This window comes from Platalea leucorodia (assembly GCF_965183815.1).
Source record: "Platalea leucorodia genome assembly, chromosome: 2".
Lineage (NCBI taxonomy): Eukaryota > Metazoa > Chordata > Aves > Pelecaniformes > Threskiornithidae > Platalea > Platalea leucorodia.
Genome location: NC_138824.1, coordinates 85315780 through 85339812, shown reverse-complemented (window position 1 = coordinate 85339812; position 24033 = coordinate 85315780). Strand labels below are relative to the sequence as shown.

The following is a 24033-nucleotide window of genomic DNA, read 5'->3' as shown; positions in this document are numbered from 1 at the left end:
TTCATTCCTAGTGCAGTAGGACAGCTTAGAGTGCATTGCCTAGTGGATTTGGATTTTTTTTTTTTGATGTGGAGCCTGAACCTTCATACCTAGTAATAAAGGTTAAAAAAACACACCCAAAACCTGCTGAGTGGACAAAGCCTAGCACAAAACTTGTTGCATGACTAGTTGTGGGTTATGGACACCTTGAAGACCAGCAGAAGAATCTTTGGAGTATTGCTTGCTCTGTATTACAGCCTTGCAGGTTAAGTATGGAGACTCTTACTTCACAGCCATGGCTAAGTTTGGGCCTAGAGTGGGCTTAGTACCTCATGGAAGAGAGAAGGGCAGGGCTCTCCTTTTGACTGCTACATGTATGCTTGAAGAGCTTTCGCATGATGGAATAAGAAATTACTCTGCAGATTGTGAAGGAAGCTTAAAAATGTATGTCCTGGTTTATGGCTTACATTTCATCTGTTGTGTTGCTTAAGCAGCTGGAGAGGGCAACAGCTATTAAATCTAAATGCAAAATCTCTTGTTAAAAATACATATTTGTTTTCCTTTCTTATGCCAATCAAAGTTCCTTTCTGTGTGTAATAGAAGGGATTGTATCTCCTCCATTTAGCACAGTGATCTTAGTTCTCACTTCTTTCAAGCTCATTTTGAAAAGCCAAGGGCTGCCCTGGCTTTTAAAATTGTAACTGCTGAAAATTGTATTAACAATTAGCTACACACTGAAAATTGTATTAACAATTGTAGTTTTGCATAAGGCTTTCATTAGTGAGGTAGTGTAATAGGACTGCCAATGCCACGGACTTGGTCTTTTGTAGGTAACCAAAGAAAGTACAGGTTATTTGTTTCAAATCAGTGCATGTAGGTGGTAAGTACCATCATCCCTGTGTGGAGACAGAGGTTAGACTTCAAAATCAAGGAGCTGCTGTAGCCATGGTCTGTCTTGTCCGGTGCCCTGTTTCCAGCACTGAGCAGTAATGGATAGTTGAGAAAAATAGGCAGTAGACTCTTCTGAGTTAACCTGTCACTGAAGTGTTTCTTGTTACCTCGCAAAATGGGAGTATAAAACTGCCTTTAAACCATTTTTTTGTTGTTTTATATATGATACTGTGTAACCTGCCAGTTCTGGGCTTGATGCTTTGAATATTGAAGAAATGCTTTGAATATCTACTTCCAGTGCCCATCTTGCCCTTTGTCATAAGCTGAAATTGCAGTGGTTGAGTAGGTACACGTCATCTCTTCCATTTATTTGTATGAAAATTGGGTTGTGATCTAATCTCACTGACTCCTTGCTTGATCTCTTTTGCTCAGGAAAAATCTTTGTGAATTTTTAAGAAAAGAAAGTTGAAGCTCCTCTGCCTTCTTGAAATTGCCTGTTTTCTTTGTTAAATTAAGTCTTCCAGCTAAGCTGACTGTCACTTATAATTTAAATGTGATTGAGGAGGTGGATTTGTTGACCACTGAATTGCATTTAGTTTTATTACCTTGAGAAACTGTACGACAAACCAAAATTATAGTGGTGGTTGGTTGTTACAATCCATAGGGTGCAGAAGGACAGCGTAACATCATGTCTGCCTTTTTGATTACATCATGTGGGAATCACTGAGTCGATGTTCCCCACAACCTACCTGTTAGTAACATAAACTTCTAAAATACTGTAATTTGGATAATTATTTGTTTTCCTGAGCCATGAGGGGGAAAAAAATGTAGATGCATATTACAGTTTGTAGGTACTATTTTACAAGTCTGTTCAGAAGAGCTGCATGTCTGTTATTGAAGGGGAAAAGTCCTATAGAAAGGAACAAATCACATATTAGTGATACTGTTTAGAAATGTAATAACATGTTAACATTAGTTTTCCCAAGGCAGATTAACTATTTGTGACTAAGTGTGCAATATATGCTGATAGAAGAACTGTACAGATAAAAGTAAAAAAAATGAATGCTTGTTGAAAAAATAGTTTTAAAAGAGTGAGCTTACTGAATTAGTAATGCTGATGAGGTCTTTAGCACTACTTGGCCTGCTAGAAAGTAATCTATGCTGCTCACTGTACTTCTTAACTCCCTGTACCTTTGTTTTCACGAGTAATCACTTACAGAAATTATCTATATGTTGAGAATAATCTATATGTAGTCCTAGGAGAGAAATGCTGTGAATATGCCTCTCCTGCTGATTGCAGTACTGTGCTGTAATGGAGTTGAGCTTTCCTGTATTTACCACTCAGAATCCATATGTGCAAAGTTGCAGATGCTAATTATTTTTCACAAGAAAATATAGGTGCTAACTTTAACTTGCTGCTGTCACACAGTACTGTAACTGCTGTCCTTCAGGAGCAAGGACTCAGTGTCTCAGGAAAGCTACTGGGCAGAGGTAGAGGTGGAACAGTTTATAATTTGTCCTTAGTGAGCAATTTGTATCTTATCTATCTTTGTTATATCTATGTAGCTATCGAGCTACTTATAAAAATAAATAAATAATTTGCAAATTCTCTCCTTTCTCCCTCAAAATTCTGAGTTCGTCAAACAACTGTAAATAATACACTGGGTTTTAGTCTACCAGTGCCTGCTGACTTACGTGTTCCTGCTGTTCTAGGCCCAGTGCTTGGTTTGCCTGACTTCTGTTAGGACATGTTTTGTATTTAACAGCCTACTCGATGGACTGACTTGATTTTCAAGGGAGAGAGGAAGGAGTTTCCCTTTCCACAGCCAGGTCTTTGACTGTAGCTGATGCCCAACCTGCTGGGTTGTTAATCCCCATTTAAAAGTGTCCAGTTTGTTTATCATTACTTGAGTTCTTTTCCCCGCTTTCCCTCCTCTTAGGTCTTGGTTGTTACAGGAATAGTGAGTTTCAGTGACACACTCTTTTTTGCTTTTTCTTCACAAGTACCACATATAATTAGGAGAAACTTGTTAGCAGGACCATTTTCAACATGCTTGTTATTGTAGGGTTTTTATTTCTTTCCCTTTCATCAACAGTGTCTCTTATTGTCATAATACATACTTGCTAGCTGGAAAGGGGCGGTTATAAGGGTGTTTACAGGACTCTGCTATAGTCTAAGGAAATTCAGAAAGGCTGGTTTGAAGCCTGTCCCAGTCGCCAGCCTCTCTGGAAGCTTTCTTGCATAGTTACTCTAGCTGTGAATTTACGAAAGAGTACCTCATCACACCAGGGAAAAAACTGAGTGGGCTCTGTTGTATACAGGGCGGATACTACCTTGTACAAATGTTATGGTGTTCGGAGTCTTTCTTCCCAGTCTTCTAGACTTGAATCCCAGATGTTTTCATTAGGTTTTGGATCTAATTCAGCGTATGTATTTCCTTTTAGAAACAAACAAGATGTTTTTTATTTTCTTACCAGGTAACCTCTATAGTTTCAGAGGGTGGAAGGCAGAGTGCTGTGTGGGAAGACAGAATATGTTTATGTTGAAGGGTTCTTTACCTGCACTACATGTTGCTAAGTTTTCTTTCTCCCCTCATTTCTCTCCATTCCTATGACCTGCCCCACCTCCATTTTGAGGATTCCTCTGCTTTTTTGCATCTTAACCAAAACCTTCGGGGCTTTGATGGCTGTCCAGTTAGCCTAGCAGAGCTGATTTCACCCCCTTTAGGGCATCTAGCACTAAAAGGTGAGTTGCACAATGGGCTTTTCTTCTGCCCCCAAGCAAATGGGATGGGTAGAAAGTAAAATTTGACGATGTACAGGCTTTGGAGCTGGATCTAATATCTTTGAGCTCTTAATTTCAAACTGTTCATAACAAAAATCTGCTTTAGAAATGATCATCAGCTTGATGTGGATATATTGGAAATGAAACCTTAATCTTCAAACCTGTATCTCAGTTTTTGAGGTTTATTTTTTTGTTGACAGTCTGTATAATATGCTAATGGTAAAAAAGTGTCTCGTGATGGTTTTAGTGCTTGCCTTCCTGAGATTCAGTGTTTCAGCAGGGTACACATCCAGCATAAAAGCTGATAAAGATAATGATTTGATGATATTACGCTGATAAAGGTGACATCACTGCAACAGGCAAAAGTGACATCTGGCTGTGGTCAGATACACGTGCTCTTGGGTTTTGTTTTGTTGTTTTCTCTGACGTCTGGATGGTGCAACTCCGGGTTTACTTCCTTTGAATAACAAAAAGAAAGGTCTAATGTGCTTTGTCTGCTATGAAGGTCCTTACAAATATGTAAAGCTAACTTTTCATATGTAAAGTGACAGGACGAGAACTACCAAGCAGTTTTTCTCTCTGCTGTGAAACCCGGTTGTATCACTGCTCTTTGCCCCGCAAGTAGAAGACTTCTCAACTCCTTCAGCCAGGCACTGACTGTTGTTACTGCCTGGTTGGAGTTGCAGGTGATGCTCATGATGTAAGTGTTGCTACTTCTGCTTCAAACTGGATCACACAAGCGTGGAATTGAGCTCCAACATGTTAAAATCTAAATAACCACTTCCATATTTTATAGCATTGAAATGGGATAGCTTTTTCAAGAAAAAGATGTGAGAAAATCTGGGCATCTTTCACAAGTTTAATGACTCAGCTAGATTTTCCAGCTTTGTCTTACAGTCCATTTGGAGAGAATTTCTACTGGTCACTTTTAGATGATGTTCATTTTCTAATGTATCCAACAGACACTCGTTCAAGCAGTGACTGAGAAATAGGATTGAAAGAATCAGTGTTCTTTGTTTAAATAATTGAATTAAAGCATCCCGTTAATTGGGAAAGATTAGGTTTAGGAAATAAAGCTTACAAAATGAAATGGAGTGTAAATGAGTGTCAATTGACTAGTGTCTTGCCTTACACATTCTCAAAAGGATTTTGCATATACTATGGCAATTTAGATTTTTTGTTATTTAATACACTGAACAGTTATACAGTTTTGGTATTCATTTATACAAAATAATTTCATAAGACAGTATTCATTGTAAAACAGTGGAGTCTGGAACATATTTTGGATCAAAATGGTCTTCAGGGCATCTTTACTTTTGGACATCTCATGTTGTTAAAATAGGGAAAGAAGTTTAAAAAGTGTGATGTGAGAAGAGATTGGAGGTAGAATTTAGCTGTGCTCTCCAGAGGGTACTTCAAAAATTGCTGATGTTCAGAAATGCACCATGAAGATTGATTCTAATTTTCTCTGGTTTTATTCAGTTAACCTTGTTGTGTATGAGATACATATGTATGTGTGTGTGTGTGTGTCAATTAAGAACGCAAGATTTAATATAATTTTCTCCCTTGTTTTAAAAATGTGCTATAAATTTTGAAGAGCTGGTAAAAGTATTTGACCAAATATTCTTACTGAAACCAGGTTTAGCAATGTTTTTATAATACTTATTTGAAAAGTGTAATTTGTGGGCAATTGCCACAAATTTTGAGTAAATGAAAATAAATATCCAAAGACAAGGGCAGAGTTATGATTTTGTGAAAAAGGAATAGTATGCTTTTCCAGTTTTTCTTGTGCACTTCAGAAATCTGGGTAAATATTTTGAGGTGCCACTGATCTACCAGGAAACCTGAGTAACCAAATACAAGACAGACTTATTTTCTGGCCTTGGAAGCATCTTTGCATAGAAAATGACTTTTGAAATTTATATTCTGAATAACAAGAACTCCAGAGATAAACTAAGACAAATAAGTAGATATATAGGAGTTCCTTGAGAATTGCATATATGTATCTTGTAAATAGATTTGAATAAAAAGAAAATGGGAAGTATGAGAGGGAATTTCATGTTATTGAAAACTGAACTGCTGTATTTTTCATCTCTGATCAGTGAAACTGTCATTCTGAAGACAGTGTTATGAGGTACGGGAGAACCTGAGATAAGAGCAAAATACTGTGCCATGTGACAAAGAGGGAGAAGGGAGAAGCTGAAATACTGGTTTTGATTACCTGTGTCTTCAGCCTTTGTTTTCCAAATGGCGAATGGTTTCCCATTAAATTGTCAATGATGTTAATGTTAAGGGGTACTTGGTTTTAGTGGTGGGTTGACCCTGGCTGGACTCCAGGTGCCCCACCAAGCTGCTCTATCACTCCCCTCCTCAGCTGGACAGGGGAGAGAAAATATAACAGAAGGCTCGTGGGTCGAGACAATTACCGTCATTGGCAAAACAGACTCAACTTGGGTAAATTAGTCTAATTTGTTACTGATTCAATCACAGTAAGGTAATGAGAAGATAAAAATTACATCTTAAATCACCTTTCCCCCACCCCTCTCTTCTTCCCAGGCTTAACTTTCCTCCTGATTTCTCCACCTCCTCCCCTGCAGCAGTGCAGGGCAACGGGGAATGGGGATTGCGGTCGTCTCTGCTGCTCCCTCCTCCTCATGGGGAGGACTCCTCACACTCTTCCCCTGCTCCAGCATGGGGACCCTCCCACAGGAGACAGTCCTCCATGGACTTCTCCAATGTACTTCTCCAACGTGAGTCCTTCCCACGGGCTGCAGTTCTTAAAGAACTGGTCCCGTGTGGGTCCTTTCCACGGGGTGCAGTCCTTCAGGAACAGACTGCTCCAGCGTGGGTCCCCCGCGGAGTCACAAGCCCTGCCAGCAAACCTGCTCCAGCGTGGGCTCCTCTCTCCATGGGGCCACAGGTCCTGCCAGGAGCCTGCTCCAGCACAGGCTTCCCATGGGGTCACAGCCTCCTTTGGGCACCCACCTGCTTTGGCGTGGGGTCCTCCACAGGCTGCAGGTGGACATCTGCTCCACCATGGACCTCCATGGGCTGCAGGGGGACAGCCTGCCTCACCATGGTCTTCACCAGGGGCTGCAGGGGAATCTGTGCTCCGGTGCCTGGAGCACCTCCTCCCCCTCCTTCTTCACCGCCTTGGCCAGCGGTGTGTCCGTCTTGGAGCCGGCTGGCATTGGCTCTACTGGACATGGGGGAAGCTTCTAGCAGCTTCTCACAGATGCCACTGCTGTAGCCTCCCCGCCCCGACCTTGCCCCCAATACAGTTCTGTTTAAGATTTGTGTAACTATGTGAATAAATGGAGACTAGACAATTCCTTTTGACCTGTGTGTGTACTTAATAAATATTTAAGAATTCAGGAAACATGGAATTGACCAGTACGTGGCCAGTACAGCCCTTTTTATACTCAAGCTTCTTTTTTTCTTTTTTATGGCATCTTCCAGTTATTGCACATTTATTTGAGTGGGTCTGGCCACAGTGAATGTGAGCTAAAGCTTACCTAGCTGAGGAAGCGAGTGATTCTTTTAAAAAAAGCATATTAAGTAATAACGATAAACGTGATTTTTAAGGATTTTGTGTGCTTTTAAGTTATTGGTTTAGGAGCTTCTTGTAGCTGGTAGAATTGCAGGCCTTAGCAGATTGACTAGTAATTACCAAATATGTTTGAACATACCAGTTACTTCCCTCCTCTCTCTACAGATGAAGGCCCTTGCCCCAGCACTTCAGCTGTTCAATGAGCACATGTGACTCTTGTCACTGTTCACACCCTGTTCAGTACTCCAGAAAAAATGAAGTCCAAAGAAAACAAACTCTTTCCTCGTGCCCTGTAGTCTGTGCCAACTTAAATTTAGTGATAGCGTAGATGGTAGATAATGAAATAAGTGTTGAAAATGCCTAGGTCTGAAAATACCTGTAAATACTTACAAATTCAATGAAGTAGTCACTGACTGCACAAAACTTACATGGTAGAGGGACAGAAGGCATATGAAAAGTGACCAGCAGCAAAATGTAGGATCAGCCAGTTCTCTTTAAAGGACTGAAGGCTAAATTGAGATACTGTTACAGGCACCTATGAGTTTAATCTCCTTAAATGGGTACTGGCTACACCATGCCTAAGTTTGTTTTCATCACTAGCAGGTGTACACAGGCCACTGTCCCCAAAATTCCATGGAGATATTACCCGCCTTTGACATCTTTACATTTACCACCACTTACAGGTTAGTGAATGTCACCTTTGCACCCGAGCACTTGTATGTTGTATGGCTCAGTGCAGACACATCCAAACTAGTTTGTGTAGCACCAGCTTACGATTGCCTGTCCACCTCCCCAGCTCTGTTGTGGGGTTTCCTGTCAGCTGTGGACTTCAAGCTGCTTGCTGCGCCCTTGGATCTAATGGTTGCTGCTTGCTTGCTCTGCATTTGTGCTCCTCTTTCTCTAGTAGAACGTCCTCAACAGGCCTGTGATTATACTGTTAACTAAGTAGAGCACACCTATGGTTTTGGTTGTTTGGTTTGTTTTTTTTTTTTAACTACTGCTGTGCAGGTTCTCCTAGATAACTTTTGTATTTTACATATTCCCCCATCTAGCCTGGATCAGAGAGGGGGAGGAACAGTGCATTCACAGTGCTGACAGGTTTCGGGTCTTGTTTTTCCTGAGGAATGGGCTTTTTGATACAGCTCATTCAGTACAGATTTCTTAAATCACAACATGTTCAGTTTCTTTTACTGATGATGTTCTTTCAGGGCCGTCTTCCACAAATAAATTAGGGGGGTTTTTTCTTTTCTTTTTAGTTTCCCATATAAGAAGAATTGGAAGTGATATACTGAATATGAATTGTAATTTGAAGTGGTTATTACAGAACTTGTAGCATAAATATTTGCTCCTTCCTAAATTTTTTCTAATCAGACAAGTTTTAATAGGCCATCAAAATTAAGTTGGTTTTGTATATGTGTTTCAAATGCTTGAATGTTCAATAAGTTTTAATACAGCCTATGGAGAGTATTTACATACAAATGTGTAGTATCTGCCAGTTATCACCAGATATAGCTAGCAGAAGGGGACAGTGAGGGAGGTGGTTTCATGGCATGTAACAGCTACATCTTAAAATGCCAGTGATTCTGTATTTTCATTAATCTTTATGTAGTGTGATTGGGTGATTTTTGCTATTGGTTCTCAATAGCCAGCCACTTTTTCCTCATTAATTATTATTCAGAAGACTGAGTGTTAGTAGGTTTTGTGTTGTTTCCAAGGGGCAGAGGAAGTTATCCTTACTTAAAATGCCTAAAAATTTTACTGCATGATGATGCCTGTTAAAATCAGTAGGACTACCTTTGAGTAAAGTATACTTCTGGACCTGAAGTAAACATGTCAAGAAGGGCTCCCAATGAAAACAAAGGAACCAAGTGGTTTCTGCTCTGATGTGTCAAAGTTAATATTGTAAAGGTAGAAAAACCCCCTACATCTGAACTTGAAGCTGCTTGCAATTGAAGGAGTTTAAATCTAAATACGTCTGGGATATTCTGTAATTTCTAGAAGCTGTCAGAGTAGCTGAGAGAAGGAGTGTTGTTTTTTGCCTTTTCAGTAAGAAATTCAGTTCAGGGACAGGATGGGTAGCGAATCCTCTTGTGAATTGCCTGGAAGAAAACTACTCAGCTTTTCCTGCAACTTCTTGAGTTCAATCTTTGTCACAAATGGAAGGATACTCTCTTCTGCTAAATGCAGTTCCTCCCTATTTTTTTCAAGAGATGTTTGTATTTATATTAATTATCCAATTATTTTTCTGATGGCTTAATTTTCTCTGGTTTGTGTTTTGCGTACACACACATTTATCTTTTACAGCAGAGAGCTACTTTCAAGGTAAGCTGCTGTAGGGAAACAAAAGCGAAGTCAGGTATTGTCATTGTTCCTGTCTTCCTGAGAGTCGTGCAAGTTGGTATTTAGCAGAATTCCAAGGCACAGTTCTGCATACATATAATTGGAAACATAGGAGTTTCATAATTAAGGTTACGCTAAAGTCTTTAGTCGAAATGTAGGTGAGCCCTCTTCAACACATAGTAATAACACTCAGTGTTTTCCCTCAGCCTATAGCACTCACAGCCCAGGAGTGTATCAACTGTTCTGAAATGGACTGTTCTTTTCTTGATAAGTTGGTCAGCAAAAAGCCTGGTTAAAAAGAATTTTTAATGTTTGGATGAACAGGTAGGTCTTCCTTCCACATACAGCATATGCAACTTTTTCCTCTTGATTCTTGTTTAAATGTAAAAATGAAAATTTACTTATTAAGTTTTTAAATGAAAAAGTACTTAAAGGCAATTTCCATACGAGTTTGTGGCTGCTGAAGTCTTCATGTTTCTGCTTGTTGAGTCAGTCTGCATCATCATTCGGTGATGCTCAACAAGGTGAGCAGATTCAGAGGAGTCATTCCCGGTGTTCCAGTATATCTTTATATATGGCCAGACTGCACCAGTTCTTCATCCTTGATGATTCCTGTGCACCTGCTGTCTGCTTGCTTTCTGGTAACTCTCATCTTCAAACTTTCCTTTCCCCTCAGCAGAACTATATAATTAGTACTTTTCTTTCACCTCTGTCTTATTTATAAAGCTGGAGTTTTAATAGCAGTGAGTCTCATGCATACTGGTACCACTTGTCACATTGGGAAACACCATAAAATGGCTATCTCTGCTGGAAGGAGACTTATCCAAAGAAAGATCATACTTTCTCATGCAGCTCTTCTTATCTGTAAACAGAAATCCTGCTGAGTGTGCTCGGCAGATACACATCAGTTTTTCTCATGTGGACTTGACCATAATACGTCCTCTGCTTTTTTTAATTTTAATACAAGCCAGTGAGTCTGTGGCTCTGATATCCATGAAAGTTTGTTTAAAGTTTCATGCTGGCTGAATAAACACTAGGTTGAGAAACTGCAAAGGTAGTTTCAGTATGATGCATTACTTCAAAGGTAACATGCCAATCTCTTTTGCAAACATTGAATGATTATGGGATTGAGTAATTTGAGGTGAGGATCATGGTCACCAAATCTTCTCCCATCTGAGACGCTAGGCTGCACCTCTCCTACAAATACCACTGGCATATCAAACTCTCTCAGGCAGTTGTAGCATTCATCACACCTTTTTTAGTCTTGAGCAACACTCTTCACTGTTCTGGATCAGTGTTGAGCATGGTTATTTCTACTGTTTGCATTCTTTGTACCTCTTTTTTCTTGGATAAGACCAAAATATAGAAGGCTGTTCTGATTGATTGAATAGATTGACCCATCCATCCCCTTTTGCATGCTTGTTCCTTTTTCACAGCTGTAAAAGAGCAGACAGAGCATATAAAGGGCCTAGAGGTTCTACCATGAAAAGCTCTGTCTGGAGACTTCCACTCTACTAAAAGAAAGTAGTCTGAAGTGTTGAGGACAGACGCAGCATTTCTCCATGTCAGCCAGGGAATTTTTGAGACCTGTTGTTTAAGGTTTGGGTCAATTTTCCCAGCTCTTAAGGCTTTATGAATAGGGCTATCTTTTCTAAACATCAGGTCTTTAGCATTAAGTCTAATACCTCCAAAGAAACATGTGACCTACTTTTTATAAAGGGATTTCCATGGTTCTGGGACATCTTTTAATGGGGATTATTAAAATTCTTACTCTGAATCTTTTCAGTTTCATCTCTCTTTTTTTCTAAAACATTACCCCTTCAATCTTTGGAGTAAACTTTTGCATACCAGACATACTGGAAAGAACCGCCACTGGAGATGTGCGTATCAGCAACATGCTGGAACTCAGAAGGCTGTACTAGACAAAAAGGAATCCACAAGGTGTATGGCCCCATTCCAAACTTGCATGAATTAACCTATACGTGCTGTAATGTTTGTAGGAAGCAAGGTCAGATTAAGAAGGAAAATAATTAAATAACAAAACAGCTGCAAGGATTGTAAGACTTGAGGAACGTGGCTGTCAGAAGTGCTGAGGAACTGCCTCTGCCATCAGTTCCCTCTTGAAATTGTTGGTGCTTAGCATTAGGAAAAACTGGAATCATAATACATTGTCTTGTGAAGCTGTGGCAGGTGGATGCCAGCTATATTTATGAAGAGACCTCTAGCCCTGAACTGTCAGACTGCAGAAGGAAGAGTGTTAAATTCTAATCTCTGATTTACAAGTCTGGCAGCGCATACTATTCACATGGTGTGTGATTTGAATAATGATGTGTCTGCTTCTGATCTCATTAACCCTGATTTAATCCAGGATCTTATTTCATTAATGCCTGCTAGCTTTCATACAACTGGTTACGCAAACAAACAAAACCCTAAAAATCCTGTAACACTGTAACTATCTTTCTAGATAAATATTTTCATAAGCCCTTTTTTCTTCTTGAAAAAAGCATCGGCTTGTCTGAGGAGACTCATAAAATACCGATGCATCTTCAGGAATCTCAATTTTAATTTTGCACACAGCGGAATTACACAACACTTGCCCTGTCTGTGTAGGTGCAGTGGACTTCTCTGTATAACCTTTATAGCTGTATGCTGTAGAGAATTGAGTAATTAGGTTGATTTAATAGAGTAGCATGTATTTGAAGACAGGTCTATCAAAGAACAGTAGCAATCTACGTAATTTGCCCAAACCTTTTCATGGCACAGTTCTTCATTCTGTAATGTAGAATTATGTGATTAAAGACTTCTATAGGAATTTGTATAATTTTTCCTGACTTGTTAATTGGAAAGAAAAATGGCTGTTTGGACCATCACCATTTTTTTTTAAGTGTCGATGAAATGAAAACTTTGAAATTCTGTGCAGCTGTATTTTTTGTATTTTGTATATTTTGGGTAGCACAGTGACTTTCGTTCAGTGTTTTGTTTTGTTTCTTTTTCGCTGTATAACATATCATATCAGAAGATAAATCCTTTCATAAAAAAATTCTTCCACATGATTTTAAACAGAGAATGCAAGACACTGAATGAGTCAGTTAATGCTCTCATTAGAAAATCCTGCTGTTAAGGATCATCTGGTGTGTGATAGGATTCTGCATACAGGATTTGTACTACTTAGTCTCTCTCTGAACCTGTCTGTATCATAGAGATAGTTTATCTGGTTGTCTCTAACACATTATAATTTGTGATAATGTCTCTCATTGCTTTTTTCTAAGAATGTATGTTATCTCTTTTTCTGTATTGGTTATCTACTTCAAATTGTATGGTTGTGAGAAGGAACAAAGATAGAACCCTGGAAATTCATGAATTCAAGTAGTTTCTTGTGTATCTTATCAACTTTGCTTTATGTGGTAATACATACAGAGCTTTCTATATTGACAGCAGAAATATTTCCACTACAAGAAATATCCATGTATCACCCTCTAAAACTGTAGTCCATTACAGCAGACCTTTTTAGTATGGCCAGGTGCCTGTAGGGGAAACTATTAACATGCTAAATTCTGGTGTATCCCACTGTGCTCGAAGAAATGAGGAATGACATTGCACTTTCAAGCGAAGTAATAATGCTTCTAATAGTTGTTTGAAAATAGAGCCTTTGTGAGAAGAAACTTAATTCTATTAAAAGGTGAAATTGCTTGAATAATTTCACTCAGCTGGAGCTGGACTGAGGGGAAGCTGGCCGAGAAGCACCTTCTGTGTCTCCCCGCAGTACCTCACCGCAGTACTCACAGGTGCGGGGAGGAGCATGCGTGTGTTTCTAAGCACCTGCACAGGTGTGTGTGTGTGTACATGTGTTGAGACCATTGGGCAGCTGAAACACATACAGACTGTGCTGTGCTGTTGCCAACCACAGGTGAAAGGCAGGAGATCCAACTGGCCTGGCTGGCCATTCATTGTCATGAAGGTCATGGAAGTGAGAGAGGAAGAGGAGGGCACCAGTTAAAGAGGCTGGTTTCCAAGCATCTTCCCCGTGGCAATCTCTGCTGCAGCACTGCCTCTTGCCCCAAACCCCACTACTCACATATGTTGCTAAATATGTAAAGCAGAACAAATTCTCAGCCCCAGATTAAAACTGGGGAGGAGTGTGTGCTGCAGGGGCTCGCTGGTGGGTGCTAGCGGGCAACTTGATGGCAGTATGAAATAAGGAGGTCACTTCCAGTTCACCTGCACGTTACGAAACCTGCTGCAGCCATACAATGTGATTCTCTCTAAGGTTTTCAGAAATGCAAAGCCCGTATCAGCTCTGCAACTTGTCCACTTTAATTTTTGGAGTCTTCGGATCATTTTTGGAGTCTTTGAGTCATCTCCCAAGTGCCTCATACGTGGGTGGTGGGACTGTGTGCCCCTGTTCTGGTGACAAGGTGACAAGTCCGGTTTTTTCACCTCTTTAATAAATGTATAACAGGCTTCTGCTTTTGTACTTCTCGCCTACCTTGGGGAACCTGCACATAAAGATCCACAAATTTCCTTGCTGTCTTTTAAAGATTTCCTTGAAGGTGTCTTGTCACAGCGCTTACCAAATGCTGATAAGTGCTTATGCACCTGGCCCATGCTGATCACTTCTGTTTCTTCATGCTTCCTGCCATCTGCTGTTTCTGTTAATCAGTTATACTTTTTCTTACACCTAGATTGTAACATCTCAGAGAGAGGTACTGTCATTTTTTCTGCCACCATGGTGTAAGATCCATAGGTGCTGTTAGAGTACCTGCTAGAGAGGAGATCAGGAGCAGAGCATCAGGCCTGGACCACTCTCCTCTCTTCAGAATGCCAATGTTGGGGTCAGGATGAATCAAGTGGCTCAGAATGCCATCCAGCACCCAGCATTGCATCTTTTTCCAACAGGAAATGCCAATAGGAAATTCCAATAGGATGCCTTTTTTTATTGCTCTAATTATCATTTTCAGCCTTGGTCCATTAAGTGTATTAAGATGTAATGAATTGCTTGTCCTGGTGATAGTGAAGCTAATCACTGCTGTAACCAAGCACGTCTCCAAAACCCAAACCACAATGAGCAGAGGGTGTATTCTTTTTTCCTCCTGACTTTCTCTGAGACAATTGGTGTTATATATATTAGGTACACATTTTTTAAAATGTGCTCCCTACTTTTCGTACTGTTGTATTCCTTGCTGTTTCTCATAGTATCTTTTTTTTCCTTTCTCCTTTCTTTTATTCTTTTATTTTCTCTTTTTGGTGATTAAAAAAAAAACCAAAAACCTAAATGGTACAGGTGAATATAAGCTGTCTTCTTTTGAACTGAAGAATGAAGTCTGAGGCTAAGGGCATGGAACAAGGAGATTTTCTTGACCTGAATGAATGCAGGAGAACACACTCATGTTCATATTAAAACAGAACTGAAAGATTGCATAAGACTTAACAAATCTGAGAGTTTTGTTAATTTTATTTTAAAACATGCACTCAGCTTTTTAAAAGCACAAGGCTTTCTACATACGCAAGAGTGCATATCCTATCTCGAAGACCTTTTATTATCAGAAGGATGTACAAAGGACGTAACAAAGCTGTATCAAAAAAGGAAGAATGTGGAGATTCTTTAGAAGAGGAGCTTCGGTTTGCTGCAGCATACTGGGCGTTGGTGTGCAGGAGAGGAACAGAGGAATTCAGGTGTGGCAGAGTGTGGCCTCCTTAGAGCTGTGTGTAGGGAGGGCATCGTGGCACGGGCATCTCAGGCTGGGGTAAAGAGGGGATGGTCAGGCACGGATATCACACAGAAGTTACCAGCAGTTTAAGCAGCAGCTGGTTGCACTGTGCCTCCAGTGGCACAGTATTTTTGCGGTTCATGTAGAATGCACTGGATGTAGGAGTTAATTTTCTTTCGCAACAACTGTTGCTTTGTCATTTCATAGTAATTTCGTTTGTTGCAATTTGTTTGCACTAAATCAAAACTATTCATTCTTTTAGTGGATGTTTTCATGTGACCCAATATATTATCCCAAATGTTTGAGGTATTGCCTCTGTATTTAGTTTATAAATAAAATTACTATTTAAATGCTGCAAGACCAATGCGCATGACAGATGGGCTGTTGAAGCCTTTACTTACGGCTATGTAATGAATTTGTGATTGTGCAGGCTAGGTTCTAGATGCGTACGATAAATAGCCGAGCGGCGTCCTGACGGGAAGCTTTGCAGTGTTCACAAGGCCTTCCATCTGAGAAGCAAGGGCGGCACTGCGGGCTTACCTGAGCAGCCGTGCAAGCAGCGCTTGCGACTGTACGTGGATGGCGTTCAAGAGCTTATCCGCACTGGGAGAGAGCAAAACAGAAGATTGCATCTTTTTTATGTAACGCAACAAAAGAAAAACAGGAGGGTAAGGCACATCAGAGCCTTCATCCTTAATGTGGTTCCTTCTGTATACTGCTACTGTTACTGCTGAAATAGATACACTGTTCAGCATGTAAAACTCGGTGAACAAATAACACTTTTCTCTATCAAGCTGTAAATCAGATAGAAGTCATGTGAGCCACAGAAATATAGACTTGATTTTGAAAGCTAGATACAGAAACCAAAGAACTCTTTGAGAGAGGCTTAGGAGGCTGTGGTTTAGAAATAACCCCAGAACTAGGCCGTACTAGCACAAACCAGGAGACTCGTGAACTGTAACCCTATTTTTTTCAAAGATTATGTCACATGCCTGACAGGCAGTTGGGAACATGTTTCTTACAAACTTGGGCTAAGCTGATAGTGAAAGAGGAGAGAGAATGTGGAGTCTTGCCGTAGTGAAACAAGAGCATAGCTTTTGTCATGAGCTCGGATGATGTGTGCAGTAGCAGCATGGGATCTATGCAGCTGCTAGAAGCTGGGGGTCACTGCTGGGGAAGCACGCTCCCCAAGCTGTCCTTCTCACTCTACTTGCTGACAGAGCCATGGATAAGTGTCTCCCGTCATGACTAACTAATGGCGAGATCTCAGTCTTGATCGTGGTGCTTGAAGGTCCCATGTTCTGCCTCTGTGTCTTGGAGCTGATATTGCGCTAGAAAGGAGAAGCCAAAGACTAGTGAATCTCAGGTGATGCCAAAGCCAGGAAAACAAAAGCTAGGTGGTTTCTTTTTTGTCTCCAAAATGTTTTCATTTTGCTTTTTATGGAGTTTAAGGCTAGTGCTATGAAGGCATACTGGATTTTACTGCTGCTACCATCTTTCTGGTTGAAAATAATTTTCACATTGGTGATAGTTCAGTTGCTGGGAACGTTTGTTCCAGCCTTGCTGCCGGATACGTTGTTTATTTCATAGTAGAACTACAAGAGTCTTGACAATATCAGAGTTGTATTTATATCTAAGCACATTTATAATTATTCAGTAACTCCTAACTAGTTTTAGTGAAAATGTCACAGGAAATGACTCAGGAGGACTAAATATTGCATTGATGTACTCTGCAGCAGAGTTATATTTTGAGGTTTTAATATAAATGGGTAATTGAATTCGTATATTATTTGAAGTTGCAGACATTGTTTACAGGAAATCATGGTGGCAGTTGTCTCTTGAAATGTAAAGTATGGTTTTTGAGAAAAGAGATTAAAGGAAAAGCATTCTGTATCTCAGAGGGGTCAAAGCACTCCTGATGTTTCCATTGTCATCTTTTGATAATTCAAATGTGTTGCATGGTTTCCCCCCGGCTGCATATGATTCTGGGTTCTTATTCCTGCTCCCATATTTGGCTTCAAGCAATGTACAGGCTGTAGATTTTTGAATTGTGAAAGCCACATTATTTCTCAGCTTTTAACTCTTCCAGTATGCATGTGTCTTGTTTTCAAAAAGCTTTAATTTTTATTAAACCTCTTGCTTCCAGTATGCAAGAACTGTTTTTCCCTTTGCACATGGAAGCCATAGATAAATCACCTTGTAGTCTGATACTGATTTTTCTCATAATTTTTCATGGCTCCCAACAGCTATGAGGAATGAAGTGTTGGCTGGAGCATTTCATACCTGCAGCAGCACAGAATAGCATTGTATTGCATTTACAGTCATGGAAAGGGTTGCAGCAATTTCCTCAAATGTTTTCAGCTGAGTTTCCTGTAAAGGTCAGAACTGCTAGAGTAAAAAAATCTTGAAACTTTGGTGTAGTGAAAATGACAGAAGTTCTTGTACTTTCCTTCAGGCTTGGTAACAGACACTAACTGTAACTTTTGTGGCTGACCTAATTCAAGTATTTGCTATAAATTAAAGGAAGCTTTTTGATAGATGAGCGGAAACTTCAGCAACACACACAGATAGAATAGACTTTTTCCTTGAAAGGTAAGGAATGATGAAATGCTGAAAACAAAGCTAGGTCTTGCAAACAACAGTAGAAAAATGGCAGGTGAGCCAAATACTTCTCTCTTTGAAAACCATTAACCACTCTTTTTGTCTCTCTCCAGTTTGACAAGGCACGTGTCATGTCAATGAGTAACAGTTTTTAACTAAAAAAAAGATGAAAGATGCTTAATTTCTAGATTTTATAGGTTGAAATAGCCATTTAATAGGGTACAGGTACACTTGAATGTGTTGTATTTTGCTGTGTGATGGAGTTTCATCACACTGTATAATTCGTTGTTAGTTAATATTTTGCCACGTTGAAAATCTCAGAAGCTTACAGAAAATGTCTTACAAATTTTTTGCGGCTCATACTGATATAGCATTGGATTAGAGAAGATCCAAATAAAACCAGCTCAAGTATTGTCTAGGTTTTTGTGTTTCTTTGGAGAATGCACCACCACACCGTATTTTAAAGTTTGCTAAAAGAAAATAATCTTTTCATGGTGATTTGGCTGTTGGCATCTATGCAGTATGGTTGAAGCCTAGTTACAAAAAAAAATCATTTTTTTACATATTAAAAGGGCATACAAAGTGTGAGGGCCTTCAGTACTCTAAAATAAATTTACGTTCCCATAATATCTTGGAAATTGTAATATTTCATCAAATCAGGCTTCAAGTTTATTTTTAAAGTTCACAGTGACTTTTTTTCAGAATTTCTCAGATCGAGGATGCCTCTTCCCAGTAAGAACTGCTTATCATATTGTAATCATTCTGAAACCCACATACACAGGAGGTGGAAGCTATCTTAAAATTTGTGGCGTCAAGAGGGCCTGTTTTAGATTTAGTGGTTGAAATGTGAGGTCATTTACTTAAGGGCTGGGTTCCTGAGACATAGCCCCTTGAAAATTATCTGCTAATAACCTGCAATTATCTTCGTGTGGGCTAGGAAAAAATGCAGCATTTTGACCCATGAAATTTATACCACGCACTGCCCCAAAATCAAGTATCAAATAGTAACAAAGATGAGCTTTAGAGGTATTTTTGAAGCTGTTAGCACTGTGAAAGCCTACCTCTTTGCAGGTAGGCCATGTGGGTGAGACAGCTGTTCATTCTGCAGAAACATCTCAGTATCGGAGGAGTGGGTGAGATGCTTTTGGTGGGGTAGAAGAGCCAAGGACTGCATTCGGGATCCCTTTTTGCCCCTTCTCATAAGGCTCTGTGTGAGGCTCTCCATGGACATTTGCTTGGTTCTGGAAAGGGCTCTCTAGGTCATTGAGACTGGTCTGACTAGTGTCACCACCAGGATTCCTAGTGAAGGTGCTCACACTGTGTCCTTTTGAGGAGACTCAGCATGCTGCAGATGTCCCACTGTACCTGCCCAGTCCCCCTTGTCCTACTCAGGGGCAGACTGGCCCACAGTGAGTGGTGGTTGTATCTAATCAGGCTGTGAGTATATTTGCTGTAGTTGAAATACCACCAGAATCCAGTGCAAGAATCCTAGTCAGGAGGTACATTGAATTCCTTGCTGGGCAGACAGCTAACTCTAGGTTGATTTTTTTCCAGTATTTTAGGGCAGTATAATATAGTAAAGTCTCGTACCTTTCTTGTTTCTCCTCTCTTTTCATACACAAGCTCCTTCTTCAAGAAACAGAAGAGCTCACAACTGGATTATTAGTTTCCATTCATCCTCTGCCATTAGCATTTAAATTCAGGTGTTCTTGAACTACCCATGGCAGACTGGGGACTTCCTGACTCCCACCTGTCCTAAGAGAAAGTTTGCTTTCTACTTCTTGGTGCACATGGAATTCCTTCTTTAAAAGAAATAATATATACAAACTTCCAACTTGAAACCAGAACAAGAAATGGATTTTGTCATACACTGGGAGAAGCTCCCCAGAGCCGCCTTTGGTACACATGGGTTTGGAAGCTCATTTGCCTGCTCTTTCCTCACGTGGTAGGCTTCTGCTCCATGCAAATCTAGAATGAGTGGGTTATGTAGAGAGATTTCTATAACCATTACTGATGGTGCACCGAGCTTTTAGGGCCATTGTAGTTGCATCACTTACCAAATATGCAAGATAGTAATGTTCAGTGTATTTTTTGCAGTGAAATAAAGGGAGCTGGCTTTGTACACCTATGTGGCCAGAATTGTTTGTGTTTGTTTTCACTCCATTTTTTCAAGCAGAAATGCAGTTTTCAGTAGAGCATTACAGTGTTTTAGGGTGATAACCTATTTTTTTACAGCAGGTAAGAATGGGGATAGATATAAAGGACTATGTCAATATTTCTGAATTTAACAGTACTAGGGCCCCTTTCTTTGTCCTGAGGATAAGAGGCATAGCTCAACTCATATGGCAAAAAACCTCTGTCCTGCCCTTCCTCTGCAGGCTCACCTCTTCCACATTGCCTATTGGGAACAGCCTGTGTGCTGGGTTATTTGCTGAGCCATGCCTAGGCACCACACGGGAAAGGGCTAGGCCATGCGGACCAGGAGGTGTGTTAGCAATGAAACAGACAGTCATGGGCAGGGCCAGTGTCCTGGCCGTGTTTGGGCCACAGCTGAAGAAAAGTCCTAATATCCTAAAATCCCCAAGGGCGAGCAGTATAGAAGAGAAGACAGCACAGAGGCAGAAAGAAAATACTCAAGAGAGGGCTGAGGACAGAGGATGTAATATTGGCACTAATTTTTGCTGCAGGCCACAGCAGTGAGGCTGCTTAAGGTGTGGGGCTTTTGTTTGGCTTTGATTGTATGTTTTTAAGTCCCGTGCTATAGACTTAGACCAGGAATCGAAAAGGTGCGCAAGTGGCTTAAAGCTGGCATAACTTCTCTACTGCAACGTGTGCTGAGCTGCTTAGATATGGGCTTCCCATAGGCTATTGCTAAGTATGAGTATGTTTCTGATAAGATTTTAGCTTAGCAGGACTGGCTTGGCTTTTGCTTGATTTGTTTCACTATTTGGAGAATTCTCTTTTCCTTTCAGTTGCCTCCTGGACCCGTAATTTCATGCTGCTGGGGCTGATCACATGCCATGTTACTGTGGGCAGTAGCTATGAAAAATTATAACCCTTCTCATGAGCATCAAAGGAAACAGTGATGAAAAGTAGCCCAAACCAGTACCAGAAAGGTAGAAAAAAAGCAATCCTTAGATGATTTTGGTGGCTGCAAGATGCTGTACCTTCTATATGAATTTCAGCTTAGCGGGGAGTCGGCATGTGTGTCTGTCTTTTTTCCATGAGTAGTGGGCGAGAAAGGAAATGTAAGACTTCCCACCCTACACACAAATGCCAATGTTTGGGAGTTGGCTTGTCGTATTCCTGTTGGTTTTTTCAGGAGCAAAACAAGGCTTCCTCAAAAAGCAGCAGCAAAGGCACCAGAGTCATTCATCTGCAGAGGATGCAGCACTGCTTTCTCTTATAGAAGACAATTTTCTCTGTCACTTTTGAAGTTGCGAATAGGATTTTAAAAATAAAAGCATCGTTCTGTTGTTTCAAAGTTTGTGAATTGAGGATTTGATTCTGACATAAAGAATGGAAAAAAAATGCACTAACGACACACAGGAAGCAAGTTCTGGCAAGATGGGGTCTTCTGTAGGCTGTTGTCTTGTGGTCCTGTTCACATGAGAGTGCTGTTTGACTCACAAATTCTGTTTAAACTGTAGATAGTTTTTTAATATACCATGAGTTTGTCACCTAGCTGCAAAATAAATTTAAAGCTTCAATACAACAAGCTTTGGGTGGACTCATTTATTATATATTTTAATTTTTAAGGCTGTGAAAAAAAGCTCATGGAATAATCTATGTATTAGTCTAGTCCATTTTTTTTAGAAAGTGATGTAACATTTTCTTCTAAATGCATGCAGTGTTTTTAAATTATCCTGTGGTTCACTTTTATGCAAGAACTGTGTGCAATATTTCTTCTTCTAACAACAGCAGCATCTATCACACAGACGCATTCACCTTTCGTACACATATTCATTCACATTTGTTATTTCAGTGTGATGGTTACTGTGATGAGTTGGATTTCAGGCAGTATTTTACCTGTGTGATGGCACTAGGTAAAATATTCATTGTACCCTCAGTGGGCAGCAGTTTATAAAACTTTTATCTATCTCTGCTAATGGTATACGGATACACAGTAAATGCCTTGTGCAGATACAGAAGACTGTATTAATGTTGTGTAGCTAATAGTTCAGCTTTGAAATACCAATTGGACTGGGGACATAAAAGGTTAAAAAAAAACAATTATGAAATTCAGGTTTAAAGTGCGTCTTACAGAGAGTGACTTGGAAATTCTTGTTTTGCTTGATGCTGTTCTCAGATAACAACTTTAGAAACTTCAAATAGAAATTTGCTTTCTATGGTTTAGTGCTCATGTCTGATATGCTGGAAAATAAGATCTACAGTATTTCCTGTGTATGGTACAGTGCTGTGGGATGGTGGAGGTTGCTACTACACTGGCATGTAGAAGAGGGCAGTGAACGTATGAGAGCTGAAAGGGAGGAGGAGCGGTAGAGCTTTTTTACTAGGGAAAGAGTTTGTCTGAAGCCATCACCTACGCCCAATGCTTGCTCAATGTAGAAGACCTCATCAAATTTGTAGATGACACCAAATCAGAGGGGGGCAGTTGACATGCTGGAAGGCCAGGCTGTTGTTCAGAGGGACCCAGACTGGAACCTTATGAAATCCAGCAAGGTCAAATCCCAGTTCCTGTCCCTGGGAAGGAGGAATTGCTGGCAGACATACAGGGTAGGGCCTGATAGGTTTGGGAGCAGCTCTGCTGAAAAGGACCTGTGGGTCCTGGTGGACAGCAAGCTGAACATGAGCCAATCGTGTACCCTGGCATCAAACACAGCCAACAGCATCTGGGGCTGCAATAACAGCCCGCACATTGAGAGAAGTGATAATCCTCCTTTACCTGGCACTCATTAGTCCGCATCCAGAATACAGCATCCCATTTTGAGTCCACCAGTAAAAGAAAGACATTGATAAACTGGAGCAAGTTCTGTGGTTGTGGGAGCTGGAGCACGCACTCTGTGAGGAGATGCTGAGGGAGGTCAATCATTGGAATAGTCTCCCCAGGGAAGTGGTTGACTCCGCTACGCTGAACACGTTTAAGACTCAGCTGGACATGGTGCTGGGCCATCTCGTCTAGATTGTGCTAGAAAGGTTGGACCAGATGATCCTTGAGGTCCCTTCCAACCTGATATTCTATGATTCTATGAGGTGGACTTGTTCAGCCTGGAGAAGAGACAACTTTGGGGGGACCTTCCAATACACACAAGGAGGTGATCCAGAAGACAGATCCAGGCTCTTCACAGTGGTGCCTGGTGGGGAGGACAGGAGAGAGAAGACAGGGATTGAAAAGAAAGTTTCAGGCTGGGTATAAGGAAAATTTTTGTCACTATAAGGGCAGTCAAGCAGTGGAGCAGGTTGCTTGTGAGGTTGTGCGGTCTCTGTCCTTGGAGGTTTTCAAGACCCAAATGGGCAAAGCCTTGAAGAGCCTCGTCTGACCCCAGAGGTAGCCCTGCTTTAAGCCAGAGGTTGGAGTAGAGACCTGCTGACGTCCCTCCCAGCCCGAGTGGCTCTGCAGTTCTGACCTAGGACAAAGCTTGGAGCCAAAACTTAACTTATTTTTTCCTTATTTTTTGGTACATGGTTATAAGCAAATAGTTTAGCCTCTTTAGTGCGTCAGTTACCTGTCTATAAAGTGGAGGTAATGCTACTTGTCTACCTCAGTGGTGTTTCAAGATAAGATATATGAAAGGCTATGATATTTTGGATGCCTTGGCAAAGTAGGTATAGACAACAAAGCAGCTAGGCCTTTAAAGTCTGCCTAAGAAGCCGATAGAGGTAGCATGCGTCTTCTCAAGCACTACCTGTGAAGTCTTTGGAAGCTGTGTTCTGTGGGTTTACTTTCATGAAACTCTACCATATATATTTTCTCTGTGTGCTGCCAAAGAAGTTGATCACCTTAAAAGGTAGTCAGCTGCAAAATGTGTTAGTGTTAGCAACGGCTCTGACAGCAGGCTCTCTATATGCTTCTGCCAATTATGGTAACATTTGTCATATTTTCCTAGTTAATATTTTTCTTCCTGCTATGGTGGTTGTTTTCTGTGGGCTTCTCGACAGAGGGGAAGCAGACTTAGCTGCCTTTACATCAGGAGCACTTGTACCGAGTTCTGCCCTGT

General features: G+C 40.6%; 1 protein-coding gene across 4 annotated transcripts in view; it reads left to right on the top strand.

Annotated features, from left to right (window-relative positions):
* SH3KBP1 (SH3 domain containing kinase binding protein 1) overlaps positions 1–24033 on the top strand; it is a 237564-nt gene that overhangs the window by 59735 nt on the left and 153796 nt on the right. Inside the window, exon 1 of one of the 4 annotated variants that reach the window (XM_082334036.1) lies at positions 15851–15921. The exons of the other annotated variants lie outside the window; for them this stretch is intronic. The gene's annotated coding sequence lies outside the window, so the exon portion shown is untranslated. Of the gene's footprint in view, positions 1–15850; positions 15922–24033 lie in introns of those variants that run through there. 4 annotated transcript variants of the gene reach the window in all.